The sequence below is a fragment of the Odontesthes bonariensis genome, chromosome 8 (assembly GCF_027942865.1).
Source record: "Odontesthes bonariensis isolate fOdoBon6 chromosome 8, fOdoBon6.hap1, whole genome shotgun sequence".
In the NCBI taxonomy this organism is placed as follows: domain Eukaryota; kingdom Metazoa; phylum Chordata; class Actinopteri; order Atheriniformes; family Atherinopsidae; genus Odontesthes; species Odontesthes bonariensis.
In genome coordinates this window covers 25,142,927-25,170,801 of record NC_134513.1, presented here as the reverse complement: position 1 = coordinate 25,170,801, position 27,875 = coordinate 25,142,927, and the positions used below count along the sequence as shown (strand labels likewise).

At 42.5% G+C, this 27,875-nt stretch overlaps 10 non-coding genes across 10 annotated transcripts; 5 read left to right on the top strand and 5 right to left on the bottom strand.

Moving 5' to 3' along the window:
* Positions 1-188: 188 nt before the first annotated feature.
* On the top strand, positions 189-260 carry trnam-cau (transfer RNA methionine (anticodon CAU)). Its single transcript has one exon. It is a non-coding gene; the product is annotated as a tRNA-Met (tRNA).
* Positions 261-12,341: 12,081 nt separating this feature from the next.
* On the top strand, positions 12,342-12,413 carry trnae-uuc (transfer RNA glutamic acid (anticodon UUC)). Its single transcript has one exon. It is a non-coding gene; the product is annotated as a tRNA-Glu (tRNA).
* A 762-nt stretch (positions 12,414-13,175) lies between these two features.
* On the bottom strand, positions 13,176-13,247 carry trnag-gcc (transfer RNA glycine (anticodon GCC)). Its single transcript has one exon. It is a non-coding gene; the product is annotated as a tRNA-Gly (tRNA).
* Positions 13,248-13,529: 282 nt separating this feature from the next.
* On the top strand, positions 13,530-13,601 carry trnae-cuc (transfer RNA glutamic acid (anticodon CUC)). Its single transcript has one exon. It is a non-coding gene; the product is annotated as a tRNA-Glu (tRNA).
* Positions 13,602-14,709: 1,108 nt separating this feature from the next.
* Positions 14,710-14,781, top strand: trnae-uuc (transfer RNA glutamic acid (anticodon UUC)). The gene has a single exon. It is a non-coding gene; the product is annotated as a tRNA-Glu (tRNA).
* Positions 14,782-15,535: 754 nt separating this feature from the next.
* On the bottom strand, positions 15,536-15,607 carry trnag-gcc (transfer RNA glycine (anticodon GCC)). Its single transcript has one exon. It is a non-coding gene; the product is annotated as a tRNA-Gly (tRNA).
* Positions 15,608-15,889: 282 nt separating this feature from the next.
* On the top strand, positions 15,890-15,961 carry trnae-cuc (transfer RNA glutamic acid (anticodon CUC)). Its single transcript has one exon. It is a non-coding gene; the product is annotated as a tRNA-Glu (tRNA).
* A 754-nt stretch (positions 15,962-16,715) lies between these two features.
* On the bottom strand, positions 16,716-16,787 carry trnag-gcc (transfer RNA glycine (anticodon GCC)). The gene has a single exon. It is a non-coding gene; the product is annotated as a tRNA-Gly (tRNA).
* Positions 16,788-17,896: 1,109 nt separating this feature from the next.
* Positions 17,897-17,968, bottom strand: trnag-gcc (transfer RNA glycine (anticodon GCC)). The gene has a single exon. It is a non-coding gene; the product is annotated as a tRNA-Gly (tRNA).
* A 1,115-nt stretch (positions 17,969-19,083) lies between these two features.
* trnag-gcc (transfer RNA glycine (anticodon GCC)) lies at positions 19,084-19,155 on the bottom strand. The gene has a single exon. It is a non-coding gene; the product is annotated as a tRNA-Gly (tRNA).
* Positions 19,156-27,875: the final 8,720 nt, after the last annotated feature.

The window sequence follows — 27,875 nt, the reverse complement described above, 5'->3', positions numbered from 1 at the left end:
GACGCCATTGAAAGTACTGCGGTGACTGCTAATGTTGTGATGGTAACTTGGAGGTTCCTAGATTTCCAAAACCTTAACCAAGACACATGGAAGCTGAGTTGCACAGCGCTTGTTCCGAGGTGCTTTAAATCCTCAAATGTATCATCCAACACAATTTCCTGGCTTACGTCTACAGACTGAGATGCAAAAGCAGAGTGGCGCAGCGGAAGCGTGCTGGGCCCATAACCCAGAGGTCGATGGATCGAAACCATCCTCTGCTAGTCGATCATCTTGTTGAGTTCCACCAGTTTATACTCTTCTCTTCCTATGCTCTCTTCTGTAAAGATTTCATGGCGTTAGATGAAGAGCACAAGAAATATCTATGGGTGTTGCATATGGGATCAAATAAGGGTCAGAAATATTTTGTACTTGTACAATGATGTTCACATGTTTAATAAAGTTTTGATGTTGTAAAAATACTTTGTGTCTATGTAAAAACATTTTGTGCATGTGCAACAAAGTTTTGAAGTTGTAAAAATACTTTGTGTATGTGTAACAAAGTTTTGAAGTTGTAAAAACATTTTGTGCATGTGTAAAACTAAATCCGACAGACACATAAATTTCCCACCTTCAAGTTTACAAAACTCAAGTTAACAGGTTCTCTGATGTAAGGTTTATAGCTGCAAATGGTGCACTATTAAATGAAACGTGTTACTTTGAATAAATAAAACCAAGGTGAAAGATCTAATTTTTTCTCACATATTTTTGTTCTCTTTTTATCACTCTCAAATTCAGAAAATACTATTGTGACATTAGCCGCTTTCGGACAGAGCCGTTCTAAGAACGCAGTTATCAGAACTGTCCTACTCGAATTTCGTTCTGATAACTGTCCTTCACCAGCGGAACTGTTTCAGTCTGCATTCGCACATGAGTCGGGACTGATGCACCGCGCGCAGCCATCTGCGTCAGTGACGTGTTATGTTAGCCGTTTAGCGACACATTCAACAACAAAACAAAACAAAACCGGTAAAAGTAAGGAGAGAAGAAAAAACACCACCAAGAAGCTAATATGGAGAGCGGGGAGGCCACTGTGTTTATGGTCTGCATGATGGTGATATTAATCATGGACAATCACATCAGGCGTCTAACATGGAGGCTGGAAGAGCTCACAGAGGGAGTCAGGAAACGATACTTTTTCATTTCATGAAGGAAGAAAGGAGAGCAGAGCGCCGCAGACAAAGGAGACCAGTGTAAGTTTAACTTATTAAACACGCGCCGATTTTGTCCGTGTTGTATGAGGAAACATTTCAGCCGTGACAGCATGACATGGGGCGTAGCTACCAACCACCACACACCTCCGTCAGATCGTTCTATAGAACCATGAAAAGACCCGACCTCGGAGAAGGAGCTGAAATGGTTATAGGAACTAAGGGAGATAGCCCCGAGTTCCTGTATGTCCGAACACGGGAGAAAACGGCCCTGCGGATTAAAAGGTTATTTGAACTGCCAAAGGTTCCTACAGTCGGCTAATGTGGGTGAGAGGCACAACAAGTGTCCCTTTATTCCATTATTTTATTCCATCTTTCTGTAATATGTAGACACATACTATCCCAGGTTTTTTTGGCGTTTGCATTATTTCGGTTACAGATACATCAGCTTTTGTGGATAAAAAAACTTAAATATTTATAAATATATATATATAAATATTTTACAATAAGTTTATTGGTTTAATTAAGTTCATTATACAGTTATGTATTCTTTCAGACAAGTTACTTTGAGTTTAATTTGTGGCCCAAGAACAAAAGGAGGAAGCACTCCATACTGCCTACATTTATAACTTTGGTGACATCATCAGGAGAAACACTCTATGGTGATAGTGGTAATGTGAAGTTTGAATTAATTATTTATTGTTCGTATGATTTTTTTGGATTGTTAAAGCCAGATGTGCATTAGGATGTAAAGTGATTTGCTAGAATGTGCATTGAAGGGGAAGTAATGATAGTTTGTGTTACAGGTCCCAGGCTATGGGCACTGTACACAGATAAGATTCTCTACAAAACAGTGTCTCAACCTTCCCTTATGGTTCCTGTCGTAGTTCATGAATGCTCTCTACATAGTTTACTACTGCAGTATATATGTCTGCCCCAAAACACGAGGAATGTGCTGTTGGATTGAACAGTTCATCCAATCGTTCCAGTTCTTGCACACTCAAGGGACATGCCAGTTCAGGCACCTGCACGCCAGTTTGACCCATGTCTGTCATTGCCACGTCTGGAAGATGGGGCACCTAAAACAGTACAAAAATTGTTATAGCTGTTGTCCACAACATTGGTAAATAAAATATAAGTTTTCCCTTTACCTCAACATTGTCAGGAGGGCTGACAGGGTCCTGAATGGTCCCAATTTCCCACAGCTGGTTAGGACTGAGGTTCCCCTCTGTTCGGATTGAGTGGTTATTCCACCCATCTGTGAAGGTCTCCAGATCCTGCTGAATGCGGGGCAAAAAGACGTACTGGGCACAGAAAAGGTGCGCGCAGTTGGCTGGGTCAAGCAGGCCATCCTCCTCAAGAGTTTTTTTAGTCATATTAGCTTGAACTGTCATGGGATTCTGGAAATAGAATATTAAATAGGCTGTTTAGGAAAAATCCCAAATTCTGTAGCTCCCTCTAAAGCCTGTAATCGTGCTTGCAAAAATCGAGCGCTCCCGGCTGTTTTTAACCAATCACGTTAGGTTTATTATTGATCTATTATCTGAGCAGAACAGTCACCAACCACGTCTTCCATGCTGAGCGTGAGTCTGCCCCCAGCTTGTGTGTGCGCACACTGGTGTGAACTCACGTGCACAACCTCGTCTACAGAGGGGGAGGGACCTGAAAGTTGTATCAGTTCGAATTTTCCGACTTTAGACTCGGAATTTTGTCCACGTTTTCGACACCTTGGTCTCCTCTGACCCTGGACATGTAAAACCATAGAGAGACCATAATAATACAGAACAATTTGCCAATAAATGTAAAATTTTACTCCTTGGTATGGGTACTCTTGCATTAAAAAAAGTCCCAAAAAAAACAAACATCAGAGTACAGTAGTCTTCTGAGGAGGAAGTCTACAACTCACTAAATAATAAGCACTTGCAGAGATGTTTCCAGGTTCAACAAAAGGTTTGAATTCATTTGCATAAACAGAAATATCCTCCGTGGTTAACTTCAAACAATGACGAAATAAAGACTTAATTTAGTGGTTGACAAAACTGTGTCACTCCTTCAACACAAAAGGCAGACAAAGGAAAATCAGCTGTCCTCTCTACCCTATCATGGAGGATGGCCTGACTAGAGGGGGGGGGGAAGAGAGCGAGAGCGAGAGAATCCTGGAGGGGACACTAGTTGTAAAGGATTTTATTAATACATAAAGATGCTTATATTATAAGACTGAAACATCCTTGAATAGCAGATCACTGTAAAAACATACATATAATATTGTGATTATGTCAGTGGGTCAACAATTTTGTAAAGGCAACTTTACATTTCTTTTAAAATTTTCAAAAAATCTAATGTAAACATAAAGAGCAACCTCAAAACAAGACATAGCATGTTACCTGGATGGAAAACCATGTGTCTCTACAGCCTGAAGGAAGAAATCTTGGGCTGTTGATGCCTTATTGTTATTGGCAGCATGTAGGTACATGATCTTTGTGAGGATTTGGGAAACATAAACACCACAGAAATACATTATTAAACAACAATAATATAAAAACAATATATGAATGAAATGTTGGGAAGCTGGGAATGACGTCACAGCCGAGTTATCAGCGTTCCAGTTACCGCGTCCACCAAAGCTATTCTCGCGCTCGCCTTGTCCGAATATAAACAACTTGTGATCTACCAGGCTAATGTTAGCACGGCCTGCTTTGTAGTTTGCGTGTACCCGACTCCCGAGTACAACTTGAACGCACCATGAGCAGAGCGAGTGAAACGGGGAGGGACGTGGGGACGGATGACAGGCAGGAAGCTCGGCAAATCATTTTATTCGGTCCGAATAAAATGATAAAATAAATAAAATGAAAGCGAAAAAAATTTAAAAACACAGTTAAAAGCAATCAAAGAAGAGGGGAAAAAGAAAGATATAAACTCAACCATAAGCACACCGAAAGAGAAATGTTTTTAACCTGGATTTAAAAGTGCTTACAGTTGGGGCTGATTTCAGTTCTGCTGGTAGTTTGTTCCAGTTGTGTGCAGCATAACAGCTAAAAGCTGCTTCACCGTGTCTAGTTTGAACTCTGGGCTCCACTATCTGACCTGAGTCAGCAGATCTCAGAGCTCTGCTGGGTTTATACTCAGTTAGCATGTCATTCATGTATTCTGGACCTAAACCATTATGATAACACTGCACGAAAAGAGGGATTTGTGTCACTGTGGACGGCAGTGAACTTCCGCGAATTTGCCTAATTTTCGGACGCATCTGGGCGCTTGCAGGCAGACAAACTTTAAGTTTGTTGAGCGAGAAAATCGTCGGAAACGAACCCGACTCGCGGCGGGCTCTCACAGCGGGGTGCTAATGGCCCAGCGATTAGCACCCCGCTGTGAGAGTGCCTGGACCTCTCACTGGCCTCGCTGGTATTGGACGAAAAAGGCACGTGATTACATGAAAAAGCTCCTGCAAAGCTGTCCGCCCATTGGCCAATAAGGTTAATATATGCATACTTTATATGGGCATATCATTCAGCAATAATTATTAATAATTGTGATTATGATTACTAATATTCCTGGGATGTTTGTGTACTTCATATATTCACGTCATTCTTATAAGCTGCACTATGACTAGGCTAATGCAGGCATGAATGACGTGATTCTATTGAGAATGAAAAAGGAAACTTTTTTTTTTTAAAGCGCTTTTATTGCCACACCACACAATGTACATAGCTTACATTGTAATAAGAACCATGTTGATAATAAAGAATTGAAAACTATATACACACACTGCTGTAGCCTACAATATACACAATAAGCCTAAACGCCGCCGTTTGGAATCCGCATTCTTCGCATTCCTCCGGTCCCTGCAGGGTCTGCGGGAGTTGTCAGAAGTCCTCATCCTGGATCAGAAGCTGGCTTCTGGGAGCTGTTACCAATAAATAATCAAAACATAGTCTATCCTTGCACAGCATATTGACAACTTGTCTATAAAGTAACAAAAGTGAGACTGTGAGTATTTTGGGTTGGCTTCAAGACGCGCCTGTAGCACAGCACACAGGTCCGTCACGCAGCTAAAAAAACAAAACAAGAGGAATGAATAAAATGACCAGTGCTTAAAAGTATCAGTGCCAGAGCCGTAGTAAAAGTCAGCGCCGCTCACCCTGGATAGTGTCCCCGTCTGCCTCTCTGAAGTTCGGACTGTTTGACACCGCCTCCTTCAAGCGACTCGTTACATCCATATTGTGAGGTGACCGTAGCCTGTAAAAACAACAGGCCTATGGTTAATAAAAAAAAAACTGCATTGACGTAACGTAACATCGGGTCCAACTCAACTAGATATTGGGAGAACATTCACTTATTCTTACCCTTGACCTGAATTATAATGCCACAGTGAGTTATGCAGGCGGCGAACTGCTTCCTATAAATTGAAAACACGAAATTCATTTTTTTAAATAAAGCAACTCACACTGGTTTTCACGTGATGGACACAGTTAAGTTGAGTTTAGCCTAAAGCCACAGTCAATAACCTACTCTTACCGCGATTTTCGGATTCTGTATCCGCCTTCTCTTGGGGGTGCGCTCTTCAACTTCTCTGGAATGTAACTTCAGTCCGTTCTCGACGGCCATCTTGCCTCCAACCTAGCGAATCTCTGGTCGATTCCCTCCAGCACCCTCTCCACGACCGTATCCACAGTGCTGGCCACCATACGAGACATCCCGGTCATAGCATTCAACAGGACTTTCATTTTATCTGCCTGTAAGCAAGTGAGAAAGTAAGTTTAATATACAACACATTTAAAATCAGTGAGAACTGTCCCAAGTGCTGTACAGTGTCAACAAGACTAAAATTAAACAATAAAATGGTCATGTGCAAGTAGAAAAAAACACACAAACCTGTAGACCCGCAGAGAGTTGCTGGGGAGTTGAAAGCAAGTCGTCTTCCAGCCATTGTATTCCGCAAACCAGGGCAGTTTTCCCAGTACGGGACTCTGTCTGCCTTTCTGCCGCCAGATCTGCTCCTTAAACTTTTTGTTTACACTGCACGACACAATGTTTCTCATACGTGATTGAACGAGAGCTTATGCGAGCCGTTAAGCTCCACCAATCATATGCGTATACGTCATTACACGGAATACTCGCGAGACAACCTCCCGTCCTTTTGCTATTTAATGTTGTCTGACCACAGCTGGCAATTTGCACTGTTTTGACACAAAAATGGACTCTGCAAGGACAAAGAAAAGACCTCAGCGATATTGTGACCATTGTGACACCGAATTAAGCCATACACAATAAAACACTGAGCGCACTGCTGCACATTATGTATACAGGCCAGATTTCTATATTTTTATTTCTATTTTATTTAAGAAACCTTTTAGAATATTGCTGTTGCATGCTTATTTTATCTTTATCTTATCTTTATTATTATACATTTGGACATCCAGTGCGGGCAACAAAGAAAAGAATTTCATTGTCCAGGGAAACACGTTTCTAACTGCACACATGACAATAAACCTTTGAATCCTTGAATTTTGCCCACAAAAAGCGGTTACAAAAGAGGTGTTTGGGAGAAAAAAAAACAGATATGCATCACCTGTCACCAGCAGACAGCGTGCACCTCTTCTTTTTCAAGACAACACAGCAACAAACTTGGCTGGAGTTGGAGGTGATGGTGAACGTGTAGAAACAGGCCTGCCCACCCCCCACCTCACCTCACCCCACCCCACTTGAAAATGACTGTGGCAGCTCCTGACCTGATCACTGGCATTTACATATTAAAGGCTCTCCTAAGTAGGGGAGGGGAGGGGGGCATGGGGGAGCAGTTGCCAGGTCAATTTGCGACAATTTGGGCCAAGTTTTCACTTTTACCACCGCAAATGCAGGGGCTCAACGTATGCGGACATGTAAGGGGCCACATACATCCACAAATCCCTCTTTTCATGCAGTGTAATGTCCAGGACTTTCCACTAAAGCCCTATTCGGACGGGACTAGTTCAATGGGGGGACGTATGGTAATGTTGGTTAACCTGACGACGCCAAGGAGAAGAAATGACCAATTCGGACGGGACAAGAAATCCCAGTAATATTCATCTAACATGGGAGGAGTTGTTGGTTACGCACAACCGTCACATCCTGGATGCTATGCACGTCTTCATTTCACCGATTGCGGCTCAGTTTGGCATTATTGTCAGTCTGTTAGAAAAACATTTAATTTTATTAAAATCGAAAAATAATATTTATAGCCTATAGGCAATAAAAATAAGTCATTAAAGTAGCCGGCTAGACTTAATTGTGTAGCCTATATGGCCGCCAGCTGGCGCTTGTGGAAAACCCTGTCATTTCAAAAGTTACTATTATGGCACACATTTTTTTGTAATGCTATGGACAAGTGCATGATCATGATGATTCAAAGAAAATATTTCTGTAAAAAGCACCAACCCAAATTTGGGGAGTCTTGCTTGACGGCAGAGACCAAGCTGTCAAGTTCATCATCTGTCATTTTACTGTAGCCTTCCCTTTTTGAGAGGCCCCACTGTCGCATTCTGCGTTTGATTGTGCTCACTGATACACCCAGCAGTTTGGAAATACAGGGCACAGAGAGGTCGATTTCAATCAAATGCTGGAGGTGGTCTTTGGAAATAACCAACTTTGGACACCCCCTTTCTCCAGCAGTCCTGTCCACTATAACTGCTTTTCTTCTCCCATCTAATTCAGTGCTGATGAGGGTGTGCAGCTGGAGAAGACCTTCAAATACCTAAAAGAAAGAAGGAAGAACATTTTCATTTGTCACTGCAGTCAGTGGACCTTATTTATCAAAGTGGTGTAACATTAAATCCAAGAATACAATAGTTTTTTATCTTTGGCATCTAACTTCTGTCTGTGGACTGATTGGAACGTGTGAACAAGATACATAAATGTCTGAATTGGCTGTAAATATTAGACCAACTTGGGGGCTTTCCATGACTATTGCAGGTTTTATCAAAACCTAGGAACCCTGCAGAATAACCAAGCCAATTCGCACAAACACCATTTAACTTAGCTCCTGTGTGAAGTCTACGTGAGCAGAGAGTGACATAATCAGAGTCAATTCACTCATGCATATGAACTCGAGATAGTCCAGGTCCAAGGGCAGTCGCTGCAATGCCTGCTCCAACCTGGACTGCAGTCGGTCCAGAATATGCCTGCCCACCATCACGTCCTGCCATAGAGGAATTGAAGAGGTTATCATTTATACCTCCCCCATAAGCAAGTGTATAATACATTCTGTGCAATTTATGAACTCCAAAAATATACAGATGTAGCCTATCTATCATAAAATCTAAACATTAGCAACACCAAATAGACTCCTGTGGGAGTATCCATCACAAAAGGTACGCTGCCTGTCAGGTAGGGATATAACGGTGAAATCTTGTAAATATAACTCTGCAGAGTGATAAAAAGTCATTTTGAGACCATAAAGAAACATCCAGTATCCAAATGTCTTTATAAGCCTTAATGTAAGCCAGATATAAATCACCATCTATCCAACAACGATAAACACATAAACACAGATAAAAAAAAAAACATAATTTGATGATTATAGTCAACACACGATCGTCATTATCGTCTCACATATATGAGCCACATACCAGCGTTTCTTCATTCCGGTCCTCGGGACCCACTGCCCTGCATGTTTTATATCCCCTGCTCCAACACACCTGATTCAAATGAATGGCTCCTTATCAGGCCACTGCTGAGCTTGATGGCGAGCTGATCATTTGAATCAGGTGTGGTGAGTGAAACACTGAGCTACGCTTTTCAAATTGAACAGACTGTGCGCGCTCCCGCGTACAGGAAATCAATTTCTGGCAGCAATCAACTTTTGGCACGGCACCTGTCATTTCACATCGTTAGGCCTATATGACCGCTTATATGACGACGTTGAGAAACTTTTGCTACATCGTGAAATTGCCGATATCTTTAATTAACTTACCTGAGCAGAAGCGTTTGACTCCATCCTGTTTTTCCTCCATCAGTACCAACGTGTGCCCACTGAGTGTCGTTGGCGCTCAGATCCCGGCCGGCAGAAATTGCTGCTCCTTGATTGGATGGTTGGTTGGCGCGTGGGTGGGCACAGGGTTGATTGGCAAGTCAGTAAGCAACGTGCTGATTGGCTATTCACTCAGGCGTCAAAACAGGGTCAAAATTCGTACTCGTAACTTGAGTTTTGTAAACTTGTAACTTCAGGGTCGTACTTGAAGGTGGGAAATTTGTGTGTCTGTCGGATTTAGTTGTACACGTGCACAAAATGTTTTTACAACTTCAAAACTTTGTTACACATACACAAACTATTTTTACAACTTCAAAACTTTGTTACACATGCACAAACTATTTTTATAACTTCAAAACTTTGTTACACGTGCACAAAATGTTTTTACAACTTCAAAACTTTATTACACATGTGAACATCATTGTACAAGTACAAAATCTTTATGACCCTTTTTTGATCCCATACTATTCTCTCCACTATACCACCAATGCCCTGACAGACCATTATTTAGTCATCTATCAACTGTTTTTCTTGCAGGGCTATGACACACTCACTCTTACTCAGGATGCTTTCTATTTCTCCCTGAAATAAGAGAGAAGTCTAAAGCGTGAAACTTGTGCTTGCTTGGATTCATTCTCCAGATGCGCACAATTGCTTTCATCTAAGGCTAAAATGTTCACAACTTCAGTACATTGCACTATGCCAATTAATTTGCCAGTTAGGAATGAGTTTACCACAGTCTTGCAACCTGTACCGTGTGCACTGCTTTCGGGTCCCTGATGGTCTAGTGGCTAGGATTTGGCGCTTTCACCGCCGCGGCCCGGGTTCCATTCCCCGTCAGGGAATGAGGGAATCAGGTTTTGGCAGTGTGAGTAGCGTAAACCAAAGACATTTCTGCTGTTTTTTTCCAATGACATGACTAGAATGTCAATTTAATCTAGCCCTGTCACAAATTCAATAGGACGTTGGTTTGTAACGAGTCATCCTATGCGCACCACTTGATTTGAAATAACACTTTACAGCCAGCAGATTTACTACTTCTCTTTAGAGAAGGGCTCGCTTAACTCTTTCCAGCAGCTCTAGGACCATTGTGGCTTTTAAAAACTAAAAGAATAATCAAGTTTTTCTGATACTTTGATGTGTAACACGGTGCTTAATAACATTTTGAGCAGCAAAGACAAATGCTATTTGTCATTAAATGACATGGGCATCCACGAATGATACGGAAAAAGAGAAATTTCATGGTCTATTGTCGGACAAAATGTTTTTGTCCGCGGACTTGGAGCATTTGGTGATCTGGCAGGTGCTGGCCGTCCATCCGTCCGTCCGTCTTGGATTGAGTTTGAGGGAGGCCCGTTTTTTGTGTCGTACGGCACTGGGGAATCTAATCTTCCCCACTTGCTTTGTAGAGGAGGAACTTAGAATGCACATGAGAAAACAGACCATCACTTTAACTGAAGAGTCATAGCAAAACATGCTTCCTTGGTTGAAGAGTTGCTAGAGTGCATTAGCTTGAGACTGTGTTTTCCCTACAAGCCACCCATTGTCTGAACAGAGGTAGAGATAGCAAGGTACATTTGAAAGCTGATTATACAAGGAGCAGAGAATGCATTGGCCGGGAATCGAACCAGGGTCAACTGCTTGGCAAGCAGCTATTCTCTCCACTATACCACCAATGCCCTGACAGACCATTATTTAGTCATCTATCAACTGTTTTTCTTGCAGGGCTATTACACACTCACTCTTACTCAGGATTCTTTCTATTTCTCCCTGAAATAAGAGAGAAGTCTAAAGCGTGAAACTTGTGCTTGCTTGGATTCATTCTCCAGATGCGCACAATTGCTTTCATCTAAGGCTAAAATGTTCACAACTTCAGTACATTGCACTATGCCAATTAATTTGCCAGTTAGGAATGAGTTTACCACAGTCTTGCAACCTGTACCGTGTGCACTGCTTTCGGGTCCCTGATGGTCTAGTGGCTAGGATTTGGCGCTTTCACCGCCGCGGCCCAGGTTCCATTCCCCGTCAGGGAATGAGGGAATCAGGTTTTGGCAGTGTGAGTAGCGTAAACCAAAGACATTTCTGCTGTTTTTTTCCAATGACATGACTAGAATGTCAATTTAATCTAGCCCTGTCACAAATTCAATAGGACGTTGGTTTGTAACGAGTCATCCTATGCGCACCACTTGATTTGAAATAACACTTTACAGCCAGCAGATTTACTACTTCTCTTTAGAGAAGGGCTCGCTTAACTCTTTCCAGCAGCTCTAGGACCATTGTGGCTTTTAAAAACTAAAAGAATAATCAAGTTTTTCTGATACTTTGATGTGTAACACGGTGCTTAATAACATTTTGAGCAGCAAAGACAAATGCTATTTGTCATTAAATGACATGGGCATCCACGAATGATACGGAAAAAGAGAAATTTCATGGTCTATTGTCGGACAAAATGTTTTTGTCCGCGGACTTGGAGCATTTGGTGATCTGGCAGGTGCTGGCCGTCCATCCGTCCGTCCGTCTTGGATTGAGTTTGAGGGAGGCCCGTTTTTTGTGTCGTACGGCACTGGGGAATCTAATCTTCCCCACTTGCTTTGTAGAGGAGGAACTTAGAATGCACATGAGAAAACAGACCATCACTTTAACTGAAGAGTCATAGCAAAACATGCTTCCTTGGTTGAAGAGTTGCTAGAGTGCATTAGCTTGAGAATGTGTTTTCCCTACAAGCCACCCATTGTCTGAACAGAGGTAGAGATAGCAAGGTACATTTGAAAGCTGATTATACAAGGAGCAGAGAATGCATTGGCCGGGAATCGAACCAGGGTCAACTGCTTGGCAAGCAGCTATTCTCTCCACTATACCACCAATGCCCTGACAGACCATTATTTAGTCATCTATCAACTGTTTTTCTTGCAGGGCTATTACACACTCACTCTTACTCAGGATTCTTTCTATTTCTCCCTGAAATAAGAGAGAAGTCTAAAGCGTGAAACTTGTGCTTGCTTGGATTCATTCTCCAGATGCGCACAATTGCTTTCATCTAAGGCTAAAATGTTCACAACTTCAGTACATTGCACTATGCCAATTAATTTGCCAGTTAGGAATGAGTTTACCACAGTCTTGCAACCTGTACCGTGTGCACTGCTTTCGGGTCCCTGATGGTCTAGTGGCTAGGATTTAGCGCTTTCACCGCTGCGACCCGGGTTCGATTCCCGGTCAGGGAATGAGGTAATCAGGTTTTGGCAGTGTGTGTAGCGTAAACCAAAGACATTTCTGCTGTTGTTTTCCAATGACATGACTAGAATGTCAATTTAATCTAGCCCTGTCACAAATTCAATAGGATGTTGGTTTGTAACGAGTCATCCTATGCGCACCACTTGATTTGAAATAACACTTTACAGCCAGCAGATTTACTACTTCTCTTTAGAGAAGGGCTCGCTTAACTCTTTCCAGCAGCTCTAGGACCATTGTGGCTTTTAAAAACTAAAAGAATGATCAAGTTTTTCTGATACTTTGATGTGTAACACGGTGCTTAATAACATTTTGAGCAGCAAAGACAAATGCTATTTGTCATTAAATGACATGGGCATCCACGAATGATACGGAAAAAGAGAAATCTCATGGTCTATTGTCGGACAAAATGTTTTTGTCCGCGGACTTGGAGCATTTGGTGATCTGGCAGGTGCTGGCCGTCCATCCGTCCGTCCGTCTTGGATTGAGTTTGAGGGAGGCCCGTTTTTTGTGTTGTACGGCACTGTGGAATCTAATCTTCCCCACTTGCTTTGTAGAGGAGGAACTTAGAATGCACATGAGAAAACAGACCATCACTTTAACTGAAGAGTCATAGCAAAACATGCTTCCTTGGTTGAAGAGTTGCTAGAGTGCATTAGCTTGAGACTGTGTTTTCCCTACAAGCCACCCATTGTCTGAACAGAGGTAGAGATAGCAAGGTACATTTGAAAGCTGATTATACAAGGTGCAGAGAATGCATTGGCCGGGAATCGAACCCGGGTCAACTGCTTGGCAAGCAGCTATTCTCTCCACTATACCACCAACGCCCTGACAGGCCCTTATTTAGTCATCTATCAACTGTTTTTCTTGCAGGGCTATGACACACTCACTCTTACTCAGGAATCTTTCTATTTCTCCCTGAAATAAGAGAGAAGTCTAAAGCGTGAAACTTGTGCTTGCTTGGATTCATTCTCCAGATGCGCACAATTGCTTTCATCTAAGGCCAAAATGTTCACAACTTCAGTACAATGCACTATTCCAATTAATTTGCCAGTTAGGAATGAGTTTACCACAGTCTTGCAACCTGTACCGTGTGCACTGCTTTCAGGTCCCTGATGGTCTAGTGGCTAGGATTCGGCGCTCTCACCGCCGCGGCCCGGGTTAGATTCCCGGTCAGGGAATGAGGGAACCAGGTTTTGGCACTGTGAGTAGCGTAAACCAAAGACATTTCTGCTGTTGTTTTCCAATGACATGACCAGAATGTCAATTTAATCTAGCCCTGTCACAAATTCAATAGGATGTTGGTTTGTAACGAGTCATCCTATGCGCACCACTTGATTTGAAATAACACTTTACAGCCAGCAGATTTACTACTTCTCTTTAGAGAAGGGCTCGCTTAACTCTTTCCAGCAGCTCTAGGACCATTGTGGCTTTTAAAAACTAAAAGAATAATCAAGTGTTTCTGATACTTTGATGTGTAACACGGTGCTTAATAACATTTTGAGCAGCAAAGACAAATGCTATTTGTCATTAAATGACATGGGCATTATCGAATGATACGGAAAAAGAGAAATTTCATGGTCTATTGTTGGACAAAATGTTTTTGTCCGCGGACTTGGAGCATTTGGTGATCTGGCAGGTGCTGGCCGTCCATCCGTCTTGGATTGAGTTTGAGGGAGGCCCGTTTTTTGTGTCGTACGGCACTGTGGAATCTAATCTTCCCCACTTGCTTCGTAGAGGAAGAACTTAGAATGCACATGAGAAAACAGACCATCACTTTAACTGAAGAGTCATAGCAAAACATGCTTCCTTGGTTGAAGAGTTGCTAGAGTGCATTAGCTTGAGACTGTGTTTTCCCTACAAGCCACCCATTGTCTGAACAGAGGTAGAGATAGCAAGGTACATTTGAAAGCTGATTATACACGGAGCAGAGAATGCATTGGCCGGGAATCGAACCAGGGTCAACTGCTTGGCAAGCAGCTATTCTCTCCACTATACCACCAATGCCCTGACAGACCATTATTTAGTCATCTATCAACTGTTTTTCTTGCAGGGCTATGACACACTCACTCTTACTCAGGAATCTTTCTATTTCTCCCTGAAATAAGAGAGAAGTCTAAAGCGTGAAACTTGTGCTTGCTTGGATTCATTCTCCAGATGCGCACAATTGCTTTCATCTAAGGCTAAAATGTTCACAACTTCAGTACATTGCACTATGCCAATTAATTTGCCAGTTAGGAATGAGTTTACCACAGTTTGGCAACCTGTACCGTGTGCACTACTTTCGGGTCCCTGATGGTCTAGTGGCTAGGATTCGGCGCTTTCACAGCCGAGGCCCGGGTTCGATTCCCGGTCAGGGAATGAGGGAATCAGGTTTTGGCACTGTTAGTAGCATAAACCAAAGACATTTCTGCTGTTTTTTTCCAATGACATGACTAGAATGTCAATTTAATCTAGCCCTGTCACAAATTCAATAGGATGTTGGTTTGTAACGAGTCATCCTGTGCGCACCACTTGATTTGAAATAACACTTTACAGCCAGCAGATTTACTACTTCTCTTTAGAGAAGGGCTCGCTTAACTCTTTCCAGCAGCTCTAGGACCATTGTGGCTTTTAAAAACTAAAAGAATGATCAAGTTTTTCTGATACTTTGATGTGTAACACGGTGCTTAATAACATTTTGAGCAGCAAAGACAAATGCTATTTGTCATTAAATGACATGGGCATCCACGAATGATACGGAAAAAGACAAATTTCATGGTCTATTGTCGGACAAAATGTTTTTGTCCGCAGACTTGGAGCATTTGGTGATCTGGCAGGTGCTGGCCGTCCATCCGTCTTGGATTGAGTTTGAGGGAGGCCCGTTTTTTGTGTCGTACGGCACTGGGGAATCTAATCTTCCCCACTTGCTTTGTAGAGGAGGAACTTAGAATGCACATGAGAAAACAGACCATCACTTTAACTGAAGAGTCATAGCAAAACATGCTTCCTTGGTTTAAGAGTTGCTAGAGTGCATTAGCTTGAGACTGTGTTTTCCCTACAAGCCACCCATTGTCTGAGCAGAGGTAGAGATAGCAAGGTACATTTGAAAGCTGATTATACACGGAGCAGAGAATGCATTGGCCGGGAATCGAACCCGGGTCAACTGCTTGGCAAGCAGCTATTCTCTCCACTATACCACCAATGCCCTGACAGACCATTATTTAGTCATCTATCAACTGTTTTTCTTGCAGGGCTATGACACACTCACTCTTACTCAGGAATCTTTCTATTTCTCCCTGAAATAAGAGAGAAGTCTAAAGCGTGAAACTTGTGCTTGCTTGGATTCATTCTCCAGATGCGCACAATTGCTTTCATCTAAGGCTAAAATGTTCACAGCTTCAGTACATTGCACTATGCCAATTAATTTGCCAGTTAGGAATGAGTTTACCACAGTCTTGCAACCTGTACCGTGTGCACTGCTTTCGGGTCCCTGATGGTCTAGTGGCTAGGATTTGGCGCTCTCACCGCTGCGGCCCGGGTTCGATTCCCGGTCAGGGAATGAGGGAACTAGGTTTTGGCACTGTTAGTAGCGTAAACCAAAGACATTTCTGCTGTTGTTTTCCAATGACATGACAAGAATGTCAATTTAATCGAGCCCTGTCACAAATTCAATAGGACGTTGGTTTTTAACGAGTCATCCTATGCGCACCACTTGATTTGAAATAACACTTTACAGCCAGCAGATTTAATACTTCTCTTTAGAGAAGGGCTCGCTTAACTCTTTCCAGCAGCTCTAGGACCATTGTGGCTTTTAAAAACTAAAAGAATGATCAAGTTTTTCTGATACTTTGATGTGTAACACGGTGCTTAATAACATTTTGAGCAGCAAAGACAAATGCTATTTGTCATTAAATGACATGGGCATCCACGAATGATACGGAAAAAGAGAAATTTCATGGTCTATTGTCGGACAAAATGTTTTTGTCCGCGGACTTGGAGCATTTGGTGATCTGGCAGGTGCTGGCCGTCCATCCGTCTTGGATTGAGTTTGAGGGAGGCCCGTTTTTTGTGTCGTACGGCACTGTGGAATCTAATCTTCCCCACTTGCTTTGTAGAGGAAGAACTTAGAATGCACATGAGAAAACAGACCATCACTTTAACTGAAGAGTCATAGCAAAACATGCTTCCTTGGTTTAAGAGTTGCTAGAGTGCATTAGCTTGAGACTGTGTTTTCCCTACAAGCCACCCATTGTCTGAGCAGAGGTAGCGATAGCAAGGTACATTTGAAAGCTGATTATACACGGAGCAGAGAATGCATTGGCCGGGAATCGAACCCGGGTCAACTGCTTGGCAAGCAGCTATTCTCTCCACTATACCACCAATGCCCTGACAGACAATTATTTAGTCATCTATCAACTGTTTTTCTTGCAGGGCTATGACACACTCACGCTTACTCAGGATTTTTTCTATTTCTCCCTGAAATAAGAGAGAAGTCTAAAGCGTGAAACTTGTGCTTGCTTGGATTCATTCTCCAGATGCGCACAATTGCTTTCATCTAAGGCTAAAATGTTCACAACTTCAGTACATTGCACTATGCCAATTAATTTGCCAGTTAGGAATGAGTTTACCACAGTCTTGCAACCTGTACCGTGTGCACTGCTTTCGGGTCCCTGATGGTCTAGTGGCTAGGATTCGGCGCTCTCACCGCCGGGGCCCGAGTTCGATTCCCTGTCAGGGAATGAGGGAATCAGGTTTTGGCACTGTGAGTAGCGTAAACCAAAGACATTTCTGCTGTTGTTTTCCAATGACATGACTAGAATGTCAATTTAATCTAGCCCTGTCACAAATTCAATAGGATGTTGGTTTGTAACGAGTCATCCTGTGCGCACCACTTGATTTGAAATAACACTTTACAGCCAGCAGATTTACTACTTCTCTTTAGAGAATGGCTCGCTTAACTCTTTCCAGCAGCTCTAGGACCATTGTGGCTTTTAAAAACTAAAAGAATAATCAAGTTTTTCTGATACTTTGATGTGTAACACGGTGCTTAATAACATTTTGAGCAGCAAAGACAAATGCTATTTGTCATTAAATGACATGGGCATCCACGAATGATACGGAAAAAGAGAAATTTCATGGTCTATTGTCTGACAAAATGTTTTTGGAGCATTTGGTGATCTGGCAGGTGCTGGCCGTCCATCCGTCCGTCCGTCCGTCTTGGATTGAGTTTGAGGGAGGCCCGTTTTTTGTGTCGTACGGCACTGGGGAATCTAATCTTCCCCACTTGCTTTGTAGAGGAGGAACTTAGAATGCACATGAGAAAACAGACCATCACTTTAACTGAAGAGTCATAGCAAAACATGCTTCCTTGGTTGAAGAGTTGCTAGAGTGCATTAGCTTGAGACTGTGTTTTCCCTACAAGCCACCCATTGTCTGCACAGAGGTTTGAGAAAGCAAGGTACATTTGAAAGCTGATTATACAAGGAGCAGAGAATGCATTGGCCGGGAATCGAACCCGGGTCAACTGCTTGGCAAGCAGCTATTCTCTCCACTATACCACCAATGCCCTGACAGACCATTATTTAGTCATCTATCAACTGTTTTTCTTGCAGGGCTATGACACACTCACTCTTACTCAGGATTCTTTCTATTTCTCCCTGAAATAAGAGAGAAGTCTAAAGCGTGAAACTTGTGCTTGCTTGGATTCATTCTCCAGATGCGCACAATTGCTTTCATCTAAGGCTAAAATGTTCACAACTTCAGTACATTGCACTATGCCAATTAATTTGCCAGTTAGGAATGAGTTTACCACAGTCTTGCAACCTGTACCGTGTGCACTGCTTTCGGGATCTGATGGTCTAGTGGCTAGGATTTGGGGCTTTCACCGCCGCGGCCCGGGGTCGATTCCCGGTCAGGGAATGAGGGAATCAGGTTTTGGCAGTGTGAGTAGCGTAAACCAAAGACATTTCTGCTGTTGTTTTCCAATGACATGACTAGAATGTCAATTTAATCTAGCCCTGTCACAAATTCAATAGGATGTTGGTTTGTAACGAGTCATCCTATGCGCACCACTTGATTTGAAATAACACTTTACAGCCAGCAGATTTACTACTTCTCTTTAGAGAAGGGCTCGCTTAACTCTTTCCAGCAGCTCTAGGACCATTGTGGCTTTTAAAAACTAAAAGAATAATCAAGTTTTTCTGATACTTTGATGTGTAACACGGTGCTTAATAACATTTTGAGCAGCAAAGACAAATGCTATTTGTCATTAAATGACATGGGCATCCACGAATGATACGGAAAAAGAGAAATTTCATGGTCTATTGTCGGACAAAATGTTTTTGTCCGCGGACTTGGAGCATTTGGTGATCTGGCAGGTGCTGGCCGTCCATCCGTCCGTCCGTCTTGGATTGAGTTTGAGGGAGGCCCGTTTTTTGTGTCGTACGGCACTGGGGAATCTAATCTTCCCCACTTGATTTGTAGAGGAGGAACTTAGAATGCACATGAGAAAACAGACCATCACTTTAACTGGAGAGTCATAGCAAAACATGCGTCCTTGGTTGAAGAGTTGCTAGAGTGCATTAGCTTGAGACTGTGTTTTCCCTACAAGCCACCCATTGTCTGAGCAGAGGTAGAGATAGCAAGGTACATTTGAAAGCTGATTATACACGGAGCAGAGAATGCATTGGCCGGGAATCGAACCCGGGTCAACTGCTTGGCAAGCAGCTATTCTCTCCACTATACCACCAATGCCCTGACAGACCATTATTTAGTCATCTATCAACTGTTTTTCTTGCAGGGCTATGACACACTCACTCTTACTCAGGATTCTTTCTATTTCTCCCTGAAATAAGAGAGAAGTCTAAAGCGTGAAACTTGTGCTTGCTTGGATTCATTCTCCAGATGCGCACAATTGCTTTCATCTAAGGCTAAAATGTTCACAACTTCAGTACATTGCACTATGCCAATTAATTTGCCAGTTAGGAATGAGTTTACCACAGTCTTGCAACCTGTACCGTGTGCACTGCTTTCGGGTCCCTGATGGTCTAGTGGCTAGGATTTGGCGCTTTCACCGCCGCGGCCCGGGTTTGATTCCCCGTCAGGGAATGAGGGAATCAGGTTTTGGCAGTGTTAGTAGCGTAAACCAAAGACATTTCTGCTGTTTTTTTCCAATGACATGACTAGAATGTCAATTTAATCTAGCCCTGTCACAAATTCAATAGGACGTTGGTTTGTAAGAAGTCATCCTATGCGCACCACTTGATTTGAAATAACACTTTACAGCCAGCAGATTTACTACTTCTCTTTAGAGAAGGGCTCGCTTAACTCTTTCCAGCAGCTCTAGGACCATTGTGGCTTTTAAAAACTAAAAGAATGATCAAGTTTTTCTGATACTTTGATGTGTAACACGGTGCTTAATAACATTTTGAGCAGCAAAGACAAATGCTATTTGTCATTAAATGACATGGGCATCCACGAATGATACGGAAAAAGAGAAATTTCATGGTCTATTGTCGGACAAAATGTTTTTGTCCGCGGACTTGGAGCATTTGGTGATCTGGCAGGTGCTGGCCGTCCATCCGTCTTGGATTGAGTTTGAGGGAGGCCCGTTTTTTGTGTTGTACGGCACTGTGGAATCTAATCTTCCCCACTTGCTTTGTAGAGGAAGAACTTAGAATGGACATGAGAAAACAGACCATCACTTTAACTGAGGAGTCATAGCAAAACATGCTTCCTTGGTTTAAGAGTTGCTAGAGTGCATTAGCTTGAGACTGTGTTTTCCCTACAAGCCACCCATTGTCTGAGCAGAGGTAGAGATAGCAAGGTACATTTGAAAGCTAATTATACAAGGAGCAGAGAATGCATTGGCCGGGAATCGAACCCTGGTCAACTGCTTGGCAAGCAGCTATTCTCTCCACTATACCACCAATGCCCTGACAGGCCCTTATTTAGTCATCTATCAACTGTTTTTCTTGCAGGGCTATGACACACTCACTCTTACTCAGGAATCTTTCTATTTCTCCCTGAAATAAGAGAGAAGTCTAAAGCGGGAAACTTGTGCTTGCTTGGATTCATTCTCCAGATGCGCACAATTGCTTTCATCTAAGGCTAAAATGTTCACAACTTCAGTACAATGCACTATGCCATTCATTTGCCAGTTAGGAATGAGTTTACCACAGTCTTTCAACCTGTACCGTGTGCACTGCTTTCGGGTCCCTGATGGTCTAGTGGCTAGGAATAGGCGCTCTCACTGCCGCGGCAGGGGTTCGATTCCCGGTCAGGGAATGAGGGAACCAGGTTTTGGCACTTTGAGTAGCGTAAACCAAAGACATTTATTTTTTTTTTTTTTTTATACTTTATTTTGCAGCTTTTCAATAACAGACATACAGCTTACAAACACAGACCACCTCCCTCCCCTCCCCAAGGCTCTTAAACAAAGACAAAAAAAAAAACAAAAAACAAACAAACAAAAAAAAAACAGAAAAGTACAGGAACAATGCAAAAATAATCAGACAGGAACCTCTCATCATATGTTGAGTGAGCTGACGTTTCCAACGTGACCATATGTTTATAACCATGTAGTACAGCTGGTGTTAAGGTACATCATTGGAAAGGGAACCCTTCTACAAATTCTATAAGGGGACTCCAGGTCACTGTGAAATTCTTGCCGGCCTTATATAACTTACATCTCAGTTTTTCTAAAGGTAGAAAAGATAGTACATCTCTTAGCCACTGCAGAAATGACGGAGGTGAATTCGATTTCCAGTTAAAAAGTATAAGTCTGCGTGCAAGCAGGGAAGCAAATGCCAAGGCGTTAGCTTGTAATTTTGAAATTTTGCAGCCTAGAGGTGGTACCCCAAAGATGGCTATGTGGAACTCAGGCGTTATAGTCTGACCACAGATTTTGGAAAATACATCAAATATCTGTCTCCAATAGTTGTTGAGAGAGGTGCATGCCCAGAACATGTGTCCTATTGAGGCGGGTTCATGGTTGCACCTTGGGCAACCAGGATCTGTGGCGGGAAAAAGTTTCGATAGTTTATCTCTTGAGTAGTGCAGACGATGGAGTACTTTGAATTGTATTAAACCCTGACGTATGCACAATGAAGAGGAATGTATACGTTTTAAACTATGTTGCCACATTTCTTCAGAAATTTCAACCCCCAAATCCCTTTCCCATGCCCTTTTAGTTTTATCCCAGGATATCGGTTTCAAGTCTCCCAACATATTATAAATCACAGATACACGTTTCTTTCCATAAGGATCCAGTCCTAGTATTGCATCTAAATGATTCTTAGGCGGTGGGAAAGGAAACGACGGAAACCTCTTACTGGTAAAACTTCGTAGCTGAAGAAATCTAAAATAATGCGATCTGGGTATATTGTGGTCATTTTCAAGTGTCTCAAATGGGATAAACACATCATCAGGGTACAAATCACCAAAGAATATCAACCCATTTCTATGCCAATATTGAAATGCATTGTCAAACCCTGATGGGAGGAACAAGTGATTACTTGCTATCGGGAAATATCTGCTATATTGCTTTAAATCAAAATGTCTCCTGAACTGCAACCAAATCCGGAGTGAGGCTTTGACAACTGGGTTTGTGAGCTGTGTATTGCAACTGTATGGTAACCCTGCTGTGAGTATTGGTATAGGGCTGGATAGTAGTTCCATGTGAACCCAGTCTGGACCCTGCTTATTTTCATATGTGTGAATCCAATGAGTTAGTTTCGCTATGTTAGCAGCCCAGTAATACCAGAGAAAATTGGGTAGTCCCAACCCACCCGCATCTTTAGGCACCTCCAGGTACATTTTTTTCATCCTGGGATTGGAGTTGTTCCATATAAATGTAGAAATTAGTCTATCTAACTCCTTGAATCTTGACATAGGGATGAATATAGGGATCATCTGGAACACATAGAGATTTCTAGGTAGGATTGACATTTTAACTATATTTATGCGACCTGCTAGTGAAATTGGTAAAGTTGACCATTTCACAAGATCTTGTTTTGTTTGTTCTAATAACGAGTTAAAGTTATATTTCTCCAGATCTTCTATCTTTCGGGTAACTTTAATTCCTAGATATGTGAACATATTACGTTCTGTTTTAAACGGAAATTCTGAATAATCTCTGTCTGCACTATCAATTGGAAAAAGCAGGCTTTTTGAATAGTTCAGTTTATAGCCTGACAGATGCCTGAAGTTCTCTAGAATCGACAATAGTTTTGGTATCGATACCGTCGGGTTGGATATATATAGAAGCAGGTCATCCGCGTATAGCGCCACCTTATGGACTTTGCCACCACGGGAGATACTGGTAATACCCTCTTCTGTTCTAAGGGCTATAGCAAGGGGTTCAACCGCCAGATCGAATAGATATGGGGAGAGGCCACAGCCCTGTCTGCAAGACCTGTGAAGGGGGAAATAGTCAGAGATATTATTATTAGTCCGTACAGCTGCAGTTGGTGCATCATATATTATCCTAATCCACATTAAAAATGATGGTCCAAAGCCAAATTTTTCTAAGACAGCAAACAGGTACTGCCACTCAACGCGATCAAACGCTTTTTCGGCATCCAAGGAGATCACTGCTTCTACGGGTTCTTCAGACGCCGAGTGCGGGGTGTACAAGATGTTGAGTAATCTACGCATATTATAAAACGACTGTCTACTTGGGATGAAACCCGTTTGATCTGGATCGATGATTGTTCGAATTACACTGTCTATACGGGTGGTTAATATTTTTGTAAGGATTTTATAGTCGCAATTCAGCAGGCTTATTGGGCGGTATGAGCTGCATAACAGAGGGTCTTTGTCTTTTTTGAGCAGCACTGAAATTATGGCCTGGGTCATGGTTTGTGGTAATTTCTGTTGTTTAAAAACGTCCCGGTACACCTGGCTAAGTATCGGCGCTAGCTTGTCAGCAAATTCCTTATATATCTCAATTGAGAACCCATCAGGTCCCCCCGCCTTTCCGCTCTGCATTGATTTAATTGCCTGTAATATTTCATTCGCAGTGATCTCTCTATCTATCTGTAAACTGTCCTCCGGGGTAATCGTTGGAATGGTCAGCCCCTCTAAAAATTTAATAATATTCGACGGGTCGTCTGGTGGTTCTGACCCATAAAGATTCATATAGAATTGCTTGAATTGGTCATTTATTTTATCAGGGTTAGTGGTTTTCTCCCCCAGCTCAGTGCGAATTTCGGGAATAGTGTTAGCAGCTGCGGACCGTCTAATTTGGTGGGCTAAAAGCTTTCCAGCCTTCTCCCCGTGTTCGTAAAATTTCTGTTTTGATTTAAAGAATAATTGTTCAGTTTGTTTAATAGAAAGGTTATCAAACTCGGTTTTTAACAATAATTTTTCTCTGTAGAGCTCAGGCTTTGGGCATTCAGCATATTTACGATCTACCTCTGCTATACTGTGAGACAGGTCGCTCAAGCGTTGTTTACGTTTCTTTCTCTCATAAGCTGTATAGGATATTATCTGGCCCCTGAGATAGGCCTTAAGAGCCTCCCATACCGTTGTTAATGGCATATCTGGTGTGCAATTGAATTCTAAAAAAGTATCAATTTGTTGAGAGATGAATTTTTTTAAATGATCTTTAGATAGCAACAGAGCATCAAACCGCCATGTACGGCGTGGTCTGACGCACTCTGGAAAACATATATCCAGCTGTACCGGGCCATGGTCAGAAATAACAATGCTATTATACTGGCAATCCCTGACCATAGGGAGAGTCCTGTTATCTACAAGGAAAAAGTCGATCCTGGAAAAAGAGTGGTGAACTGGAGAGAAAAAGGAGTATTGCCTAACAGTCGGGTTATCTCTCCGCCAGGGATCAAAAAGTGCATATGTGTCCATAAATGACTGAATAACTGCACCAGAGTTTGAAATCTTACTATTAGGTCTGGGATTTGATCTGTCCAGTTTTGGGTGCAGAACGCAGTTAAAATCGCCCCCCAATATCAGCTGATTGTTGTTGGGGTCTGGTAATGTTGCTATAAGATTAGTGAAAAAAACAGGATCATCCCAATTGGGTCCATATACATTAGCTAATGTTACTTGGGTACCATACAAATTGCCAGTCACTATGACATATCTACCCCTGGAGTCACACATAGTCTGTGATGGAATGAAAGGGATGCCTTTTCTAATCAGGATTGCTGTGCCACGTGCTCTGTCATCATTTTTTGAACAGAATAGTTGCCCTATCCAAGGTTTCTTTAACTTCGTACCTTCACTTGAACGCAAATGAGTCTCCTGTAAAAACACAATATCACTTCCTAATGTTTTTATATGTGCAAACACTCTACTTCGTTTCACTGGGTTATGGATTGCCTTAATATTCCAGCTCAAAAAGCGAATATGGCCTGACTTCCGCGTATTAGACATTGTACTTCTAGAATGAATGAGAAAAATGAGAAAACAAAAAAAAGTTCCTGTCTGACTACAAATCTAAAACTAAAACTGAGCCTTAAATCCCTATGCTGATCTACTGAACTTGTTGAGATCGCACACCCCTCTTCTAGCTTTGTGCTGCTGATAACCATCTAACCCAGTGCTTCTCAAACTTTTTTGGTCATTCCCCACTTTGAACAAGTGGGATTTCCAAGCCCCACCTGCCCCTGTCGCCCCAACAAAAATATTGATAAATTACATTTCAACTCGATTGAACTAACACCAAGTAACATCATATTTTATATTGAATCAAAATCAATAACATCAAATAACACAAAGTTCAAAAAGAGAAAATAAAAGCGTTTAATTTGCAATCTGTGCAAAAAACAACTAAAATTTATCCCTACATTAGTGGCTGCAATGAGCCTGTTTTGCACTGCACAACTTCTCAAAACGTGGTTGCAGGCTTGAAACTGACACTCTCAAGTCATGCTCAATGTTGAGCTGAGATCTGTGTTTTGTTTTCAGAGATGCCAAAGCTGAGAAGCATGTGGTTGCATTGTGGGATTCTGTATGTAACTTTATATGAGGCCATTTGTGCTTGACTGTTAACCGACGAAGCCTTCAGGCGTTGCTCCTGCTGTCGATTTTAAAGAAATCCAGTGGCTTGTTAACGTGACAAGGGTGTGTTATAGTGATGGGATACTCGAGTTTGTATGAGTCACTCACTAAAATGAATCGGGTTTTCGAGTCACTTGAATCAATCACCCAGAGTGTGCGCCACAGAATGTACAAACAAGTTCCAAACCACGTCCCAAATCATTGTGAAAAAGGCTAAAAATCAAGAGGTCTCCAAGGCGAAACATTTATTTTTCTTTCTTTCTCTCTAAATAAATTAAAATAACCCAAATAGCCAATAAATTAACATTCAGTGCAAAACAGTGCAAAATTTTAATAAAATGTATGAAACTATGCACAAATGGAACATTTAAATAACCTAAACAATAGTGAAAAAATAATAATATTCTAACATTCAACACTGCACCATTAGAATAAAATAATTATGTACAGACTGAATGAACTCCCGCTTCCTTCAAAATAAAGCCGGAAGGGAGAGTGAGCTGTGAGCTGCCTGTGAACTGTGAGTCGGGTACAATCATGAGTCCTGAACCGTGCGGAGCAGAGAGCTGGCGAGTTTCTCGGGTATGGGAGGGGCTCTACGAGCTGTGAGGGAGCGCGAGCTGTGAGCTGTGTTAGCTCCGCTTCAGCCACGAAGCTAATACAGCAATTAGCTTTATACATTTACGCAATTGCAGTTAGAATAATAGTTGTGTGGCATGTCTCCTCTTTACAGTTAGCTAACAGTAGCAGCGGTGAGTCAGTGAACGAGTTAATGGAGACAATGACTCATAACTCGCGAGCCACAAATTTATTCATGTTGCTCACAGTTACGCTACCTGCTACCTTGTTGTCCAGCCGCAATTAACAACCTGACGTCAATCATTGTTTTTGCACTTTAGTTCTAGGTTACGTTTTTCTCCCGGTCTCCCAATGCTCTCTCATAATTTTAGCTATTCATTATTACTTTGTTTGTGTGTGGGTGTTTTGTTTAGTGAATTATCTTTATTGTCAATAAAGAAAAGCATTTAAGATAGGCATAACATTTTGAATTTCCTCCCGTTTGTCGCGCCCCACTTGCCATGTCTCCGTTCCCCACCAGTGGGGCGCGCCCCACACTTTGAGAAGCACTGATCTAACCTATCCTTCTAACAGGCCCCAACCAGGGCGAACATGACATAGATTGGATTAAACATTGAATGAAAATAGTTTACATATAACCAACATCAGAAAACAAACCAGGATACCTCTACATGACCCACCCCTCTTTAAATTGTTTTCCAGGTACTTCATACTGACAAACACCTCTCTATTATATGTCCCTTAAAATAGAAAATGAAAATAAAAAAAAAATAAAAAAATTCAGAGTGTTATGGATACCCATTTACACATGTTTGAAAAGAAAAGGAAAAGCCACTCCATAAAGCAAACGTAAATTTACAAATGTTCATAATGGGTAGGAGTAGCAAAACTACCTGAGGATATCAAGTTTTTATCAAGTATCCATGAAATAAAGTCTCAGTGTTACCTGGGAGCCCGGCTGCTGTAGGCTCAGTAAGAGAGAGAGAGGGAGAGGGAGGAAATCCCGGTGTTCGGACTTTTCACATTTGGACCCACCAGATCCTTCCCGACGTCTAGTCATCATTGTCCTGTGTGGTGAATCAGTTTGCAATGTCTCTTGGCCTCAAGTTGTTTTTGATATACTCCATCGCTGCCGCTGGATCCTCAAACCGTCTCTCCTCACCAGACGTGTCGGTAATACGGAGGATCGCGGGGAACCGGACACCGTACCGAACATCCCGGCAGCTCCGGAGCAGACGTTTTGCTTCGGCAAATCCGCTCTTTTCTTCGCCACCGTCACCGTGTAGTCCGGAAACATGCTCACTCTCTTGTCGCGTAAGGTCAGCGGTGCCGCGCGGGCTGCTGCACGGAAGACCTCATCCCGTTCCCGTAGGTAATGAAATCTGACCACGATGACTCTGGGAGGGCCCCCCTCGTTAGCACGTCGGGCACCGCGATATGCTGCATCCAGGGTTGGGGTGAAATTGAGGCCCAACAGCTCCTGCAGTTGTTTAGCGATACCCGCAGTGGGCTGCTGTCCTCCACGCGATTCAAAACCTTCCTCTATCCCAACCAGACGTGCACAGAACCGGCGCTGCCCCCCGTCAATTTCCTCTACTCTCTGACGAAGTGATGTGACCTCCGCCTTTAGCTTGTTTACTTCGTTTTCAGTGGTAGCCGTCTTATCCGCGTATGTGTTCAGGCCAGACTCCAACTCTCCCAGGCGAGTCTCCTGACTCGCCACTTCTTCGTGAAGTGCGTCTATCTTAGTGTTCAAGTCAGCTGTACTTGAGTCTATCCGGGCCAGAATCCTGCCTTCACTGTTTGCAATGGCGGTCATGAGAGCAGTTAAGCTTGGAGTCTCTGGGCTGTCCTCGTCTGACGGTTCC